This window comes from Lepisma saccharinum, chromosome 2 (genome assembly GCF_977018435.1).
Source record: "Lepisma saccharinum chromosome 2, izLepSacc3.1, whole genome shotgun sequence".
Lineage (NCBI taxonomy): Eukaryota > Metazoa > Arthropoda > Insecta > Zygentoma > Lepismatidae > Lepisma > Lepisma saccharinum.
Window position 1 is genome coordinate 167,791,297 of NC_139230.1, and position 18,739 is coordinate 167,810,035.

At 40.6% G+C, this 18,739-nt stretch overlaps 1 protein-coding gene across 3 annotated transcripts in view; it reads right to left on the bottom strand.

Moving 5' to 3' along the window:
• The window catches only part of LOC145984181 (UDP-N-acetylhexosamine pyrophosphorylase-like), a 61,970-nt gene extending 43,806 nt beyond the window's left edge, over window positions 1-18,164 (bottom strand). The window contains exon 1 of one of the 3 annotated variants that reach the window (XM_083117677.1): window positions 17,981-18,164. The gene's annotated coding sequence lies outside the window, so the exon portion shown is untranslated. Of the gene's footprint in view, window positions 1-16,763; window positions 16,883-17,980 lie in introns of those variants that run through there. The other 2 variants (XM_083117678.1, XM_083117679.1) reach the window with 2 other exon arrangements.
• Between the last annotated feature and the right edge of the window lie 575 nt (window positions 18,165-18,739).

The window sequence follows — 18,739 nt, forward strand, 5'->3', positions numbered from 1 at the left end:
ATTTTATCAGATGCGGCTCCGTACGATGCACTTAAAATGCATCGATTGAGAACATCACACACGGTCATTTCGAAGAAACCAAAATTACACGTCTAACTACGTCACTTGATACATAAAAAATTCATGAATCCTGATTTAATGCATTTGATTTATATGTGTATAGTAATTAGTAAATGTGGCATTGCGGCGAATGGGTTAATTAGTGAGTCTTTCAACAGAATTCTACGCTTCATCTGGTACTTCAATATAGATTAGCTTTGCGAATGTTATCGATAAGAAACATTTCAGGTCATGTTATCACCATGTTGTCCTTGACTTGCTTCAATTTTTCCTTTTTATATCGAACATTTGAAGAGAAGGAGGCCAGAAATAATGAAAATAATTTTATCAATAATATGCTCATTGGTATTGAACTTTCAATTTTCTCCGTTATGAAATACTTCAACTTGAGTGCTGTACTCACGATCTCGCCAAGGAAGGTCCCAGGTTTAGAGTCCTGACATGTATATGATATTCTTTATGTCCTTCCATCAATTTAATCACCCTTCATCCTCATCGTCGCGATTGGCCAACAGTGGCAGAAAGCAATGATATCTAAGATACTGTAGAAGTGGAATGACGATAAATAAGATAGATACAAATGGAATAACGATAAATAAGAAACATACCAAACTACTTTAACCTTTCTCGTTCTACCAAATATTTTCTCCCTACATGCTTCGATCTGATAGCAAAGCTACAAGATAGAGCTGTGTAAAGGTTATTTTTTAGGGCTAGGATTTTTTTACCTAAAAATCACTAAAATATGCCAAATAAAATATGCTCTTAAGACCAAAAATTTTAGAAAATATGCACTATAATCTGAAAAATGTGCACTTATAACTGGACTGTTTCAAACATGAAAATCTAACATAGGGCTATGCTATTTTCACATAAGTACTGCTTCTAGTTCACTTTATGGGCCCTGAGTTGCAATGCACAATGAATACTTTCTCTAAATTTTCAAATAAAAATGAAAAAAGATTTTGGTGCAGTCCCAAAAAAAAAAACCTCGAGTGAACATTGGAGTAAGAACGAATCCACTTCGAAAATGACTGTATATTTCTTGAAAAAGATAAAATATGCTGAATATGACCGAAAATCAATCAAAATATGCCCTAACACGCAGAAATGGCCAAATATGCCAAAATGTGCCCTTATAAAGCACGTTAATTCAATTAGTCTCTTCACAATATGAATTTCTATACAGGGTGATTCTAAAGGTATAGTACAAACGAAAACCACAGATACCTCCCATGAAATAGAGACGAAAGTTCCCCTTCCACTTTGCCGAGAGATGCCTCCCTGAGGAGCTAGACAACGCCGAAAACGTGTGAAAATGAACTTCACACCTCTGTACAGCCAGTACCAGTGAAGATAGAAAGGCGGAACAAACGAAGTCAAAAGGAACACCAAAGTCGCCCATCCGAAAAACACTAGGCGGCAGCTGCGCAACGCATGCGCATGGGGTTCCACAAAGGAAATAGGAGTGTCCCGCAAGACAAGTGAAGGGAAAGGGTAGCGATCGACAACGTTAGGGACAAAAGAAGCAATGAAGCATGAAGTAACAATTGCACAGCGGGAAACAAACACATGCAGCGCGTGGGGAGTCCCCAAACACAGTGGGAAGACACCGCAGCAAGAACAAAGCACGGTTCAACAGAAGAGAAAGAGGACCGGACGGGGAATGGTACCTGCCAAGGAGACAACAAATGCGGGACGAAGGATTCCCCGTAGCAGCACCGAGGGGATGTCACACAGAGGTCGTGCGCCAGCAGGACAAACACAGCAACTAAGGGCACAGGAGGTTTATTGCCACGCAAAGGTGCACTTACAGATAGGAATAGTACGTAGTACGTAGTCGTACCCCGGACTGACGTTGTTACAAAAGTTGCTCAAATTGACGACCACCACATTCAATGCAGGCATTGCAGCGTCGCAGGAAATTCTGGCGAACCCTATCAAAAATCCCTGGCATGGTACACACCTCGGCCGATGCTGCAAGTATCCGCTCTACCAATGTTTCCTTGTCAGGCACCGGGGTCTCGTAGACGAGTGTTTTCACATGGCCCCACAAGAAGAAATCCATTGGTGTGAGGTCAGGCGAACGGGCGGGCCAGGGGACGGGGCCCTCTCTGCCGATCTTGTCACTGTGCCATCAAAATGTGCAGGCGCTCCATCCAATTGAAACCACATACGATGTCGCACGTTGAGGGGTACATCTTCTAGCAGCTCTGGAAGGACTGATGCAAGAAAGGTGCGATAGAGGCGGCCATTTAAACGTGGTGGCAGCAGGTATGGACCGATAATCTGTTCATCGATGATACCTGCCCAGATATTCACTGCAAACTGGGTCTGATGGTGCACCTCGACTGCTGCATGTGGATTTTCATAATCCCAGACATGGCTGTTTCGGCAATTGAAGATGCCCTCACGGGTGAATGTTGCCTCGTCCGTGAAAAGCACATGGCGCAAAAAACGGGGATCGTCAGTACAAAACTGCAACAGTCGTTGACTGAATTCCACACGTCGTGGGTAATCCCCAGCCTGCAACGCGTGGACTCGCTGTGGATGATAGGGATACAGCAGATCATCTTGAAGGATGCGCCACACTGTCGACTGTGATACTCCCACTGCACGTGCAATGCTACGGGTGCTAGCGGACGGTGTGTCGTCCACGCGAGCAAGTACGTCCTCCTCGACCGCCGCGGTGCGCACATGTCTTGGGTGACCGACATGATGGCCTGCACGTAACACACCCGATTCACCAAGGGTACGGTGCACGTTCGAAAACAACCTGATGTCGGGTTGTCGCCTCTCCGGATACCGTCCGCGATAAAGGCGTGCAGCTGCTCGGCCATTGCCATCTGCAAGGCCGTAGACAAAATGCATGTCCCTCAGTTCTACAAATGTGTAGCGTTCCATGGTACGGTGAGGATAGTGCCAATTATGGAATACTGTACTGCAGTGCACAGGTGGCACACACACACACACTGGTCACAACGGCTTCGAAACAACGTACTCAATTGTCGTACGTCAAGCACACCACCACCGCACCGGCTCTTTCACTGACACGCTCCCTGACGCTGCACTTCCAATCAGCCCACACGTCCGCACGGCGCTGTGGTACAATCAGCTGACGTACCTGAGCCACCCGTGCCTGTGCTCTTCACTACCTGACCACTGCCGTCAGGTGGGGCCATGTACTCTGGGGCCTTGTCATCGTGGAACACATGTAGCGTCCTTCATTCTTGCCCCATTCACCCACAACAGGTACTTCGTCCGTCTTGCTCGAGCCGACGGGGAGCACTTCGTACGATCGTGTGGTTTTTGTGTACACCAATGTGGGGTAACCCAGCAGTTGAACAGACGTGCATACCCCCACGTAGCTTCATTACACGATTGTCCCACGCAGTTTATCTGTCCAGCCTTGCTCGGCCCGGTCTCACACCCACGCGGCAGTGTGCGGCTGCGGTGGTGTGAGGCCACGCTTGGTTTCGGAGCGGAAGGCTGCGGCCGAGGAGGGACTCGAGTTGTTCGGCTGGGGTTGCGCTCGGAAGCAAGCAGCCGCGTCAGGTCTGGGAACGGTGGACCTGGTGATCGGGATGGAAACATTCCGACCTCGTCCATTAGTGTCGTCCACCGTACGGAGTGGTGGGGTCCGTACGACACTCCAGCAGCCTTTCGTCCGCTCCCACCCAGCGATGTGCCTCCGGCTTCATTTCTAAGAGGCTGATTAGGCCCCATCACGACGTTTGTTACAACGTCAGTACGGGGTACGTGGTCCTATCTGTACGTGCACCTTTCATTAGCAATAACCTCCTGTGCCTGTAGTTGCTGTGTTTGTCCTGCTGGCGCACGACCTCTGTGTGACATTCCCTCGGTGCTGCTACGGGGAATCCCTCGTCCCGCATTTGTTGTCTCCTTGGCAGGTACCATTCCCCGTCCGGTCCTCTTTTTCTTTTGTTGCACCGTGCTTTGTTCTTGCTGCGGTGTCTCCACTGTGTTTTGGGGACTCCCCTTGCGCTGCACCGCCAGCGCCGCCATTTCTGCCCCGAACCATGTACGCGTCTGTTGCCTGTCGAGTGTCACGGACAACTTTGCTTGCATTCTCTGTGTGTTTTTACATCCTACGTCGTCCTCCCGTGGTTCTGCAACCCCGCACTACTTTTCTCGACTGCACTGCTTCAGTCATGGTGTTTGTTTCCCGCTGTGCAATTGTTACTTCATGCTTCATTGCTTCTTTTGTCCCTACCGTTGTCGATCGCTACCTTTCCCTTCACTTGTCTTGCGGGACACTCCTATTTCCTTTGTGGAACCCCATGCGCATGCGTTGCGCAGCTGCCGCCTAGTGTTTTTCGGATGGGCGACTTTGGTGTTCCTTTTGACTTCGTTTGTTCCGCCTTTCTATCTTCACTGGTACTGGCTGTACAGAGGTGTGAAGTTCATTTTCACACGTTTTCGGCGTTGTCTAGCTCCTCACGGAGGCATCTCTCAGCAAAGTGGAAGGGGAACTTTCGTCTCTATTTCATGGGAGGTATCTGTGGTTTTCGTTTGTACTATACCTTTAGAATCACCCTGTATATTTAGGGAACACATCACCCTTACCAAAAAACATATATTCCACGTCATAAAAATCCTAGCCCTAGTTATTATAAAGGATGTATGTCGAGGATTTGTGTACAAAAATAGAGAAGAAACAATTGAAAGCAAATTTGAAAATATTTTTTATTAAAATTCAAAGCATTTCTCCAATGAAGATATGTGATAGTGAAAAAACTCGAAATGCTCTTGAAACTCTAACTCCCACACAAATAATTTCCGTGCAGTGGTAATTACTTTCATAAATAACCAATAAATCCAAGCCGTGTAACGTTCCACAGTCTTGCTATTCCATGATATTTTGTTTGATTGATTGATTTGGTAAAAGTGGGAGGCATATGCTCCTCCACGCCCCCCTAATCCCCGCCACTGGCTAGGACATAATGCACCCACGCCTTGGCCAGGTTTTAAACTTCGGACCGTTGATGTCGTGCTGAGTCTACGTTAACCACTCCGACAGTGCGTCCAGTTCCTTTCGTGCATTAAGTAAGTAGATTTCTAATTCATGCATTACTAAACAATGCCGAAAAATTACAACCCCTCTGTTTATACTAGGAAAATATGAAATTCGTGAATATGAATATGAAAATGTCTCAGAATCAAATCACAAAAGCTAAGAAGAATTTCAAGTTTTTTTTTTTGCATCGAGTCATCCGTCGTAGGTGTTCCATTAGATCGAAAGGACAATGACTTAGAACATCAGGAATTTTCCTTGTCGACAAACAAGGTAAGTTTGAAGGGAAACCAGAAAAGTTGCTCTTTATTCCGTACACGAAACTTTTGATACATGGTAACTCTATGGCACAAACAAAGGACTCTTCTATTCTTTAAGAAGTCATATACGGTTCGAAGCCTACAGGACATCTGACTGCCCACATGGCAGACCCAGGTTCTACACGTCGAGTTAGGAAATATCAGGAATTTGCACGGTGATATATTTGAATCTAAAACTACCGTAGCTGGGGAAGAATAATTTCACGCCCTTTCCAGATTATCCTTTCGCGGTTGTAACTCGGCAAGTATATATTTTTCAAAACAATATGACAATACTATTTATTTTTAACAAAATTAATTAAGCCACTCTTTTACTTATTGATTGCCGTCCTCCGTGGCGGAGTGGTTAGCACATCGCGCCACGACGCCAGGGGTTCTGGGTTCGAATCCTGGCCTGGGCATGGATGTTTGTGAGTGTCCATTCGTCAATTTCATCATCTCATCACTCATCCCCATCTTTGCAAATTAGCTAAAAGTGGCAAAAGAAGCGAAGTAAAATAAAGCAAATCAATCAATCAATTTCTTATTGATTGTTACATAATACAGCCTAATCGAATCACTAATTTCACTAAGTTAGATCACCTAAGTGCCGTATATTGCTAAGGCTATAAGGAGTATCGAACTTCCAGACTATATGTAACCAGTAGGATATGTGCGCTGTTATGAAATCGTTAAACGACACTCTAAAATCCCTTTAATTTATATTACTTTTGTCAGAAAAGCCAGGTAATAGTAAAAATCAAGAGGTAATACAGGGTGCAAAGTTGGTTTTCGGTATAGGGTAAGTTGAATCTCAGCATGTTATACAATAAATCCATAACATTCTTCTGATTGTACATGTTTTACCACACCATGAGTTGCGGACATGCAGCATTTCATCAATTCCATGTCTGATAATACTCTTGACCTGAAGTTCAGGTAAAACGAGGTCGCTTTCACTGAAGACAAATGTACAACAATGTGGTCATTGCCAATGTCATTTAGCACTTAAATGCTACCACTACTTTGAAACTCGTTCAGTAAGTAAATAATGAATATTAATCGAAGACAAAGATTTCTAATCAAATGCATAAATATTCCTAGGTTTCATAGTTGGGAACTAGCCAAGTAGCACACTTTCACAGAACATGCAACTTGGTTCGTACCAAGCTACACAGGTCAATGTCTGACCCCTGTACATTCTTTAGTCGAAAGAAAATTATGCTCATAGCTTGTACTGTTAACTCATTCGATTGTGTATGAAGACTCGTTGTGTCATTTTAAGTTATGCTTACTTTCAAAAAGTAGCAAACTTTTTCAGTACCTAACGGACTTTACATTGTTTTCGTCTCCTTTGGACCTTTTTGTCTTCTTTCCATGCCTCTTCAGTGATGAGTTTGTTGAATTTCTTCCATTTTTTTTTGAAGTGTTGAATCAGTTTCAAACTTAATTCCTAGATCTCATTTCAGAGTTCGTGTAATGATAAAACCTTGAGTAAGAGGATTTGATTGATTGATTGATTGATAAGGCTAATCGGGACTGGACCTACAATTTAAAGTGGGATCCGAACCACTACGTGCCTCCACCGTTGTGTAAGAGGAGTAGTGCGATCGTCCATTTAAAATATACTCGTTTAAAAGTTCCTATTTTCTAATTTTGGTTACATATAAACTTTTTATTTCGGTAACTGTAATTACATATATTACGTAATGTCTCTTTTTCCTCCGTCAAGAAATTGGTAAATACGAAAAGTTAACAAATCTATAAAAAATATTTCCTAAAAACAAAGAAAAGATCTACACTTTAACTAATGAGAAATGGTTAAAAGAAAAGTTGTTACACATATGTTTGAAAATAGAGAGAGTATACGGAATAAGTTGAAAATATGAAATTCGAAACGTTGATAACCGAAAGTATATTTGTGAAAAATAGAACCCACAGGATTTTTATAACTTAATCTATGACGTCAAGTTAAGTATGCTTGTTTTAAGGGAACTGCACATTGAAAACTTCTTGGATAATCGATACTTACATGAAATTAAAGGAACAGACAAGTAATAATTGTTATGTAGTTCCTAACTACACCATTGCTGCTTTCATACGACGAAAATCCAAGCTTTAGGAATAGCTTTTTAAAATGTAAAATCGTCGGGATTAGCAAAAACTAGCAGATAAGCGACGTAAAATAATCTGATTCAATCAATTAAATGATGTAAAAGGTAATTTTGTATTACACGCTAATAATTATTATCCTCCCTCGTCAAAATCCTCATGGAGTTCCCAAGGCCACGTGAACTCCCAATTGAACACAAACAAAAGATTTTCCAACATTACAAGAAATGCCCAACAATTTTTTAAATGTTTTCCACACGTTTATTAGCTCTTTGCAGGGCCTCGTACTCTCGTAGAAGAAAGGGTATTATTTAGCTTTGCGTGTTGCAGAAGTTTCAGTCAGGGAGACTCATTGTTAACAGGAAGAAGAGAACACTTTACTTGGTCAGACAGTCAAAAGGTGGCAGGGTATGTCAAAGTTATGGTAGAGAACGCTAAAATGAAAGATCATTAGAGCAGTGTTGCCACCCGAATATTAGTATTAATAATATTTATAATAAAAAATGAAATTAGAATATTCCCCTCCACCGGTGCGCCATTAGGTGTATGTATACCATGCGAAGTAGAAGGTAAATCAAGTAAACAAACAGAATGATGTTTGACTAATTATTATATACTTCCACTTATGCAAACGTCCAGCATAGAGTAATAAAAGAAATAATTACATTAATATCCGAGTCTACCAAATTCTGGAACTGACCATCCGCCGAAACAGAAACAATTAATTGAAATTCTTTATCCAGAGCTTTTAAATCATAACTGAAGAGCCAAAATTATCTTATTTCAATAGCAAAGACCAGAAGTCGAGACTTTGTCGCAATTCCGAAGTGTTCATTAATAATCATATCGCAGCAGGGGTGCGTTTTACGGGGGTTATGGGTTCAAAATTACCCAGAAGAATTTCGTGTGTGTGTATAAAATGTTCCGACACAAACCATCCTTCATTACTAAAAATGTTCATCAAATAGATAAAACTGTTTTGTAGAAATATGAACAGCGATTGATTTCATGTAAATAATATTAAGTAACGTTGGACATAGTTTCGGAAGAAAATAAATTGTGTCTACTATATTTTTTGTCCTCCTCCGTGACCGTGCGGTCTAAGGCACCTTGCTTTGGACGGCGGTTGCGGGACGGCATGGGTTCGATCCCGGGTTCAGTCTCCGGGAATTTTCGGCCTGTGTATAGGGCCGGTGGCAACCTACATCGTGAGGAAATTGGGCAGATCCGAGTGAGTGAGCGTAATCCGGTCGCGAAGTCTTACAACGGCTGGGGGTTGGTCGGGCCGACCACCCGTCCCCCTAGTCTCGCTGCAGATCTCCACGCCCCCTGGTGGCCCACGAGGGAGGGAGGCCAGCAGTCGGTAGGTAAGCCTTGGCCCAATATTGGGCTGTAGCGCTATAGGGTTACTTTTTACTATATTTTTTAAACAAAATTATGCAATTAAAATGGTATGATAATCTCAGTAATAATAAAACTACTGATATAAATTGTGCTTTGTGGGGATTTTCTCTCTCTCGCAAGTAAAGAAACTATAGACCACTTGGTAATACAAGATTTAGAAGGGCATGTCATACAGGAGAATTTTCAAGTCGTGACGTACTAATTGTTGTGTTTTTTTTAAAAGTAAGATTCTTTTAGAACCTACTGGCAATGCCTGTGGAGAAAAAACGACAGCCAGAAGAAACAAAACTCCCTTAGTCTTAGACCATTAGCACATTCCATGGCCGTAGTTGAATATATGAATTTCAGATTACACGAACTGTACATGAGATTTATGTACGTGCGGTCATTTACCGTAAAGTAAGTAAAATGGCGTGAGTTTTGACGACAGAGGCTCAGTCAACGGGAGGTAACTTTCCCAAAATTGTAACCATAAACAAACAACATACAATTACTGAAGAGTGAAGACCCAGCGCGTTGAGTGGCAAATTCACAATCTCACCACCAAAACTTTCGGGTTAGAATCCTGGCCTGGGCATTGGTGTTCGTGAGTACTTCTTCATCAATTTCATGTTATAATCATTCATTCTCGTCTTTCAAGTAGCCCATATGTAAGAAAATTACCCCCACTCCAAACGTATACAGTAAACCTATGGGAAGTTCAGAAGCTGAATCCACAAAATTATGCAAAGTATCGCATAGATATGTACTTGGGAACATATGTAACGTTAAAACTTGCCTGTAAATATAATCTTTATTAATGTAGCGAATAATTGGTTACAGCACAGAACTTACAGCTTAAGGTGGGATAAAAACCACCGATTTTTTTTTCAACAGAATTGAACCCGGGTTCCCTTGATTCAGTACTCTGAATCATTCATGAAAATGAAAGAATGATTTAAAAATTACATGAAAAATGAGTGAAAAACCATGGATGAAATTAAAAAATGAAATCTCAAGATAAGGTTGTTCTCAAATATATGAGTGTATAGTGGAACCACAAGAAAAAAAAACCTGAGCAGACCCGCGACTCCTGTGCACCGTACTCCCGCTAGGAGGGGAGGGAGAGAGTGGACCATGCTTCCTTATGGCCCGAGCTGAACGGTCGCTCTATAGTGTAAATACGATGTTTTCTGACTGCACACAATATTATTTTTCGAGTGAGCTGTTAATGTAATTTTCGTTAATCTGTTGGGTTTTGTCACTAATTATTTTTCATTCCAATCAACTTCAAAATTGAAGTTTGTTGTACACTAGAGAATATAACAAATCAATTAATAATTTCGATAATATAATATAAACACGTATAATTAAAACTACCTACAACGGTAAATTATTGTTTGTCTGTTAAGAACCTGCTGGAATCAAATGCTGATTAATATTTATATAAACTAGCGGACAATCACACAACCGAAAGACTCGATATCATCACTTAAGCAAAGCGTGCTAGATTCAAATCACTTGCATACCCTAATTATTTTCAAATACATGGCATCCACTGACTGTTCCTTTAATACGATGCAGGAGAAACTTTCGTGGTAAGCACACCCAGTCACGGTAATGAGTATATTTCATCTTGGTTGCTAGATGACATATAACAACTTCTGAACGAATCATATTCAGGTTTTCAGTTTGATTACATAGCATTGGAAACAATGAAAAATATCTGTGTAATTCTTACCAAAAATACTGAAGTGTTCAAGACATTTGTAGATAATTCATAGAGTATAAAAAATATCACCACCTTCTTCCCTACATTATATTTCTACACCAACCGCTCGGCGTATCTGAAGCTCGAAATCCTTAAAGCTGTATTTGCGTCATCTCCTTCTATTTATGAAGAGAAAGCAAATACTTAGATTTTAAAAATAAAGCTTTGTACTTTGAGTTAACGCTGGAGTTACTCCTTCTTAAAATGTAGTCATACATGCAAAGGTTGTGAGACTTAATGAGAAAAGGGAAAGATTGTCTTGGTCTAACTCACACGACCAAGAGGCCGGAGATATAATTTTAAGGAATCTTGGAACCATTGAAATATTTACTCCACTGGGAATAGGACCTGGGGCTCCCTGAGAACACTACGACAACTTTAACCTCTAAACTATCACAGATTCGCTAGATAGTGAATGCATAATTAGAAACACGTCCGGTGTTGAAGTACACGAGAAAAAAATGCTACAAAAAGCATTTTTAGCAAAACTGTATATCGGTGCCTTGCCAGTCAGCATCGAAATTGACAGAATAAAGTCAAACCATTTTTCAGGCTGAAACATGTAATATAGTTATCTCTGTCTTTTCGTTAGCGACCGTTTCAATTGATCAGTTTTTAAAATGGTGGTTCCAGGTTAGATTTCCAACTCCATTGGTCCAGATCCCATTTTCAAACCGTCCAGTCTCATTAGGCCTTGTGTATAAACCAAGACACTACTGTTGTTGTTTTTAAGTCCACTTTATGCACAGATAGGCTAATCGGGACCTACAGTTTATAGTGGGATTCGAACTACTACTGTGCCATAAGCCTCGATCGGGTACCGAACCCGGGACCCGTTGATTACAAGGCGACGATATTACCACTACGCCATCGGGAGGCCCAAAGAAGACACTACTTTATTAGATGTCTACCTCTCTAAGTAAATAGTGACTATGAAGACGTCTGATGAATTAATAAAATAGATGAAGAAATAAACCGAATGAAAAATCCATGCCTTACCTAGGATTCGAACTTGGACCCCTTGATAACGTTGCATCAAGGCTGTTAAGTAGACAAAGTAAGTACCACAACCTTCACAATGTGGCCTAACATTATTTGTTCTGCTGCCAACCCGTTCACTGCTCGGGATTTTCAACAAAACAATATAACTGGCATAAAGAATGAAATAATCTGAAACGCTAGTATTCTTAAGACAGTTATTCTACCCTAATTGTTATTAAACGTCTTCGAAAAAAACTTTGCCTGTGAATATGACTATTCAGTTCGTTAATTTAATTGCACTTACTTTTGTCAATCGCAAATCTGTATCTGTGTTGTGTATTTAAGTCCCAATGTTTGTTCTCCGGTACACAAACCAATCTTCACATTCATATGAGCACTTTCTCTTTATCAAATGAAACGGGAATGGGTCGAAAAGATAAGAAATAACCACATCTGTGTTTGGTTACAGACCGATAATATATCTGGATAGCAAGATGAATTTATTGAGTTTAGTCTCAAAGGATAATGCATACAATGTTTACATTTTATCGGTTTTAGGATTTATATCAAATTCTAATGCATCAAAGTACCACACAATATTGAATGGGTACTGATATAAATGATTATCATTTTGTTGTAGCCTGTCTGAAGTGTTTGGGCGGCTTTTTCGTTATGCTGCGAATGATAATGTCAGTGGAACTTCATCTCGTAGGCTCCTTTAGAAGTGCGAAATATCCTGTCCACAACTGAATACAGTCCAGTCCGATCCACTCCAATCCAGTCCGCGATTACATTGTAGTTGTACTTTCCTTATGACATTCATAAGGTGTGGGAAGAATGTTTAAGTCTAGTGACAATAACCATGATTTTTCTTCCTGTTCGGGAATATTTCTGTGTGTGCTTGGGAAGGTAGGTTTAGGCCGGCAGATACTGGATGAACACAGACAATTTTGGGTCCTTTGTAGTTGTAGCTAAACAATGCTGATATTAGAAAAGCGTGTGGAACTTTGAGATCACAATGAGAGGATCTTGTTTCCTTATGATGTGGCTTTTAGGGAGCCCTGTATAACAGGCGAACGATATAGATGCCTTGACCATGCATCGATCAAGGGAAAAACCGCTTCACAGTTCTCTAAGTTCTGAAAAGGGTAATCGCGCCTCTGAGATTTTCCCCGCAAGTCGTAATAGCAATTTCAACTCATTGAATTAGATAGTTTCATTCGTGTATGTACTTTGAGATAACGCTGTAGCTTACTCCTCCTTAAAATACAGTATATACATACGCAAAGGCTGAGATTTGTAGGGAAAAACAAAACATCAAACAGGAGAAGGGCGTATTTAAGTTTAGTTCACATGACCTAGGGGTCAGAATGTAGTTCTGAACAGTCATTTATTCACACATCGCCATACCCCCATCCCATAATTCGCACGACACCCCTTTTCTTATTTTCGCAAATCTTAATTTATTGTTATTCTGAAGCTAACTTTACAATCACACCTCCGAGATTAATAAATCTGGATAAACTTCTGGAGAAGTAAAATAAACAAAATCATTCAATCGATTAATTCTAGTTTCTGAACCTGAACTACAGTGCACACACGGGGACTTCATGGAAATGAATATCAATGCTATGTATTCCTAGAGAGAAATTTACATTAAATTAATTTATGGCGTTAGTGTCAGCAGAAATAAACCAAGAGACCGCGAGAAAAAGTAAAAGTTGCATTGCCTTGAAATAAATAGCCTTCGGATGAACACCTCTCCTTACTTATTCCAGTCATGTATACGATCTCTCCGAGTTGTAGGCCTGCATAACGGCACATAATATTTTTTTTCTTTCGTATGGAATGCATGTAGAGAAGCCATTCACTCTCTTCTTCCTTCCCAGAAGGAAACGAAAACATGGTTTTCACTTGATTCTATTTTAGACAGTTGGGCATAAACAGCAAACAGTATCCATTTGGGTTCGTAGTGAATTTTCGGGCAAACAACATCCTCCTTTGGTTGTGAAGAAGGTGATACTGTTCTACTGTTGCCCTTGGAAATCCAGGTCTTCAACCCACCGGATGACTGACATTAACATTCCATTGACATTTCTCCTCATCCTCTCACGTCCCGTGTGTACGTACGTTCTTCCCACGGCACGCGCGTTGTAACTCGAGTGCTCTCACTTCTGTCAGAAACAAGAAGACCATCTTTATCCATTTGCCAAGTCGCACCTTGTCCAACAAGAACGTACCGGGTGAAGCTCAGATTATTTCTTCATTGATCTCCTATTTGTTTCATCGGTGCACTGTGGAATATGCAGTAAAAGGCGGAGAATGCTGCATTAATGCTAAAACCGAAATATTCATTGAAATTAAAATTTATACAGCATCGCTTGAGATGGAAATTATGAGCTGGGGGTGTTTGGTCGAGCCTTGGGGTTGCTCCTATGTTTAACATGGTGACAATGAGACAGCTGGGGGATGTAATGTGAAAAGTTTGCTGCCTGGGGAATACAATCCTTCCACATACCCCTTCACTTCGAGCAATGATATACATAGTAAATATGTGATAATTTACACCATGTGTTTTCAATTTTCAACAATAAGGTCCTTGCAATGTACAAGATAGGTAAATCAAGAATATTTTGCAAGTAATTTCGTAATTATATTGAAGTCCACCACTGTTATGCTCCGAAGAACGCAGATTAAAGGAATCTAAATCACTAAAATGCCCTTGCAGTGGGAATCGAACACGGGCTCTCTTGATTTTTTAAAATTAAGGATGTTTGTACGTATACAATAAATTGCAATTACAGATCCTTATTTTCCTCGGCAGTATAGAAGATTTCAAAATCTTTAAAGGTTATCTATCGAAATTTGCTTTCACTAGCCTTTAAGCACTGATTTATTCTAGGTTGGGAATTTAGTAACATTTCAAACAAACAATGCACCAGTAGAACATTCAGTACAATGGAAATATGTACAGAATTCTGTACAATTACAATATAACACGCATTTTCGAGAATCGTTCTTCTATCTTTTGAGGAAAATTAAGGATGTTCTTAAATATACAAAATGAAAAAACATGCATTTATAACTAATAATCCACGTAATATGCAAAATAAGGTACTTTTATATTCCATAAAATGTTCGAGGAAATCGCACTAATTTTTGCAGGCTAGATTTCAACACACCAGGAGAGCAAAATATTTGTGTTTTTACTTTTCCTGTACGAACCAGCTCTTTAAAATAACAGGTTCAAAGTGACGTAGATACCTAAAATTTTTCAAAAACAAAATATCTTGATATGTTCGGCTTTGGTATGGGTTATTTTTCTTATTTCTCCGCCATTTCTGAGTCATAATTGACTCGGTTTATTTTAAAGAGCTGTTCTGCCATTTTTAGCTAATCGCGAAGATGGAGATGAGTGAAATTGATGAAGGGACACTCACAAAGAACACCCATGTCCAAGCCGGGATTCGAATCCGGAACCCCTGGTAGCAGTCCTTGAGGTGAAATTTCACGGACTAAGATAGACAAAATCAGCATTATGCTCCAGCCACCTTAGCCTTCCCTATCCAGCCAGCATTCAATAATGGGAAGTTGCGTGTGCCCAGAGACACACTCTGGACCACTGCTACTAAACAAGAAATAACAAATTGCTTGTGGAATGTAACAGATTGACTAAGAAGGCGCTGATATTTATATTGAAGATGTGTGAAATTTTAGCAATGAAAAACAAGTCATGGAAGCCAAGGCTTTATACGAGATGAAAACCACGAACATAAAAACGGTATTAAATCTAGATAATTCTGATCACAGGTTAATAGAGCAGAAATGAGATAGGAAATAAAGCTACAATATACACAATGCGTGCATTATAATCTTCAAGTAAACTCGTTTACACAATTTGTAGAACTGGATTAGTTCTCTAGGTCTATTAACAGCTGATAGGATCTTCATTATATATATATCTGTACAGATAAGCGCTAAAGCAAACATCTAGCAAATAGCCTCATTCTTTTAATTTTACGTTAATATTAGATACGTATATCAGATCTCTTATTTATGTGGTTAGAAGTATTAATCGCGAGTTCACTTCCAGGAAAAGGAAGGAATTTAAATTATAGGATATCCAACTTCCATATTGCTAACAGTCATCAATAGCACGGGGATAAAAAAATACAATGAAATTATTGTTATCTGAGCTCTGTGGAAGACGGTTTAGCGAGATGCAATTGAATTGAGTCGTAGGTTCGAATCCTGGCGTAAGTGTGGAAATGTATGAAAGCGACGCACAATAACAAAAATACAATGGATGTATTCACGACACAGTCATTTTCTCTTTACGTAAGGGTAGAAAAATGCAACGTCAAATAATTTAACCAACACTGGCATTGTATTGTGTCTATCCGTTTCATAAACGGAGAGCATGCGGGTGCATTGTTTTATGATTACTATTACGTAAAAATCACACTGACTTGCCATTTGCCTAATTAGAATTAATTAAGTTATTTTCGTGCAAGAGTGAACGAAGACCAAAGTTGTGAAACAATATGAGCAGCTTCAAGAAAGCTGTGCTAATCTTCATAATCCTGAGTATTCGACACGCGTCCTCAACGGCTAAAGCTTGTGTTCAAATTAAAGTCTGTTCAATGCAAAGCAGTAGCTCACAAGTTGGGTGTTCGTTATTATATTTGTTAATTTTTCCATTCTTGCCGCTGCAATGGTTACACAAAATCACTTCCAGCAATTACTGGCATCCCGGGCAGATTATGACACTGTTACAACACATGACAAAATAGGCACGAGTGGCTTTTATCCCCACTTGAAACCACCTACAAAGCAAGTGACCCAAATCTGCAGCACGTCCAGAGAAAGCTAAAAAAAAAACACACCGAAAGTCGCTGAACAGGTTAGGTATCACCACAGACTTTCTCACCAAAGCAATATCAGTTTGCAATTCTTTCGGCGGAGGCACATGACACACGGACTGGATCAGACAGGCCAATGATCAGTTATCTGCCATTTCCATCTGCCGCGAACCAGCAGCAAACCTGGAGAGCACCAAGGTATCTTATTCTGCCTCCAGGGTACTGACCTCGAATGACCCGCGGCTAGAAGACTCACTCACCTAACTCGCGAGAACTCCAAAAGGGTCGGACACAAGAGAGGCCTCCGCTCCAAGTAAGCACCAACAGGGTACACGACGACTGGCCGCCACACCGCACTTCAACTAAAGGGTGTTTATCGAGCACTGGACAGGGCAGAACTGACCCACTTCGAATCCTACTTTCCCAACATGTACCTTCGAAGCGGTGCAACCTCGTGGCGGGGCCTTTACCTTGCGGAACGTTAGCCCTGAAGCGAGCGTAAGAAGTGAAAGTAGATTCGGCATCCCGTCCCGATGCTGTGTGTGTGTGAACTATAGGAAATTAGGAAAGGGGTTTGCACCTGAAACATACGTAACATCACCACCCTCTTACCCTCAATACTTTCACTTTTCTAGGTGCAAAGTCAACATTTTGCGAGCGCTTCCAAGTAGCTAAAACAAGCATCTTAGCAACAATGCGGATCCTTTATGCAATGTCAATGTACGTACATACGTGAACGTAAATGTGTGTAAGAAATCTACAATATGTAGTTATACATTAGCATATCAAAAATACGAGAAATTTGTAATTAATAATTCATTTACGTTGCTTCTCTACCTTACGATGATGAGAATATGATAATTGATGGTCGTGAGACAATAGATACAAAGAAACATTCATACCTTAGCCGGGATTCGAACCGGAGACCAGTACGTTAGATAAATTGTAGGCAAAAATAGTTGAAGGCAATTAGAAAAAAATAAAGGTTTAGCACCTAAATGTGTATTCCTCTAAACCACAAGTTTCGTTAGTGTACCTTTTTACTATTTGTAATGTGAAAAAAGTAATAATTAAGCAATATGTGTCTTAACGTTAGTGACAATGGTTATTTATTATTAGGATGTAATATTATAGAACATTATCCATTGTCTAGCTTCTAATCTATGTACCCTATCACTATCACAATGTCCAATTAAAATTGCTTGCCAAAAATGCTTCAGCAAGTTAAAAAGTATGGGCAAAGTAGGTAACGAACTAAATTACAGCAAAATTATACAAGTATATTATTAATACTGCTCCCCTTTGAACTGCTATCAAAGGAAACTTTCCGAAATATGTTAAATTAATGTAAGACTTGGAATATTTCACTAATATTTGCGCTACTTGCATCATCAAATTTGAAAATATACCATATCTTAAATGTAATTCAACACATCCGAGGTTATAAGTATTAGCAAACTTAAATCATAGGACTGACCTGTATGTGAACCAGTCCCGGTGTTCAGCAAAAAACCACTGTTCAATTCAGACGAACAGGGACAAGTGCCGCCAGATCGAAAGCATCGCAGTTCTGTGTAGATCTTTTATCACCTGTTCGAACTTTGCACCACCATTTCCCTCTCCCTCTCGCCAACTACACGTCGCACGTCACTGACGTGTTATTGGCGTTTCATTCAGCCAGTTGACACGGCAGACGCACATCGCCACACTTGGCGGCGAACACTTGCCGTAAAGCACAATCACAAAACCCGTTTGCAGTTGCTTTATCGCGCCTCCGTGTGTGTACATAAACAGAACCTTGAGGTTTGTGCACACGTGGCTTTGTCAAACTAGAATCGCGACAAGCGGAACTTATTGCCCTCGGCCACTACCGCTAACCCTTGTATTTTTCATAACGGAACTAACATTGCCCAAGGTTACACAATCAACCTTACACATGTAAGCCTGGAAGGCTACCGAAACAGTTGCACAAAATTGTTTTTCGGTCTATTTTTCCTTTTTAAAAAAGCACTTCGCTTGTGAAATCCTGCTGTGACGTTTATCAATAGCGTGCGTCCACAGGTAAAGAATACATGTTCGTCATTGAGAACTATCGGGATGATTAGGATATGAAAATTATGCGCAGCACGGCAAAAATATTGTCTTCCGTTTGACATTTTTGTTTCGAGAAGTCCCCAGAAACTTATCCGGCCCTGGAGCAGTGGCAGCGATAAGGGCCCCGAAGGCCCCGTGGTGC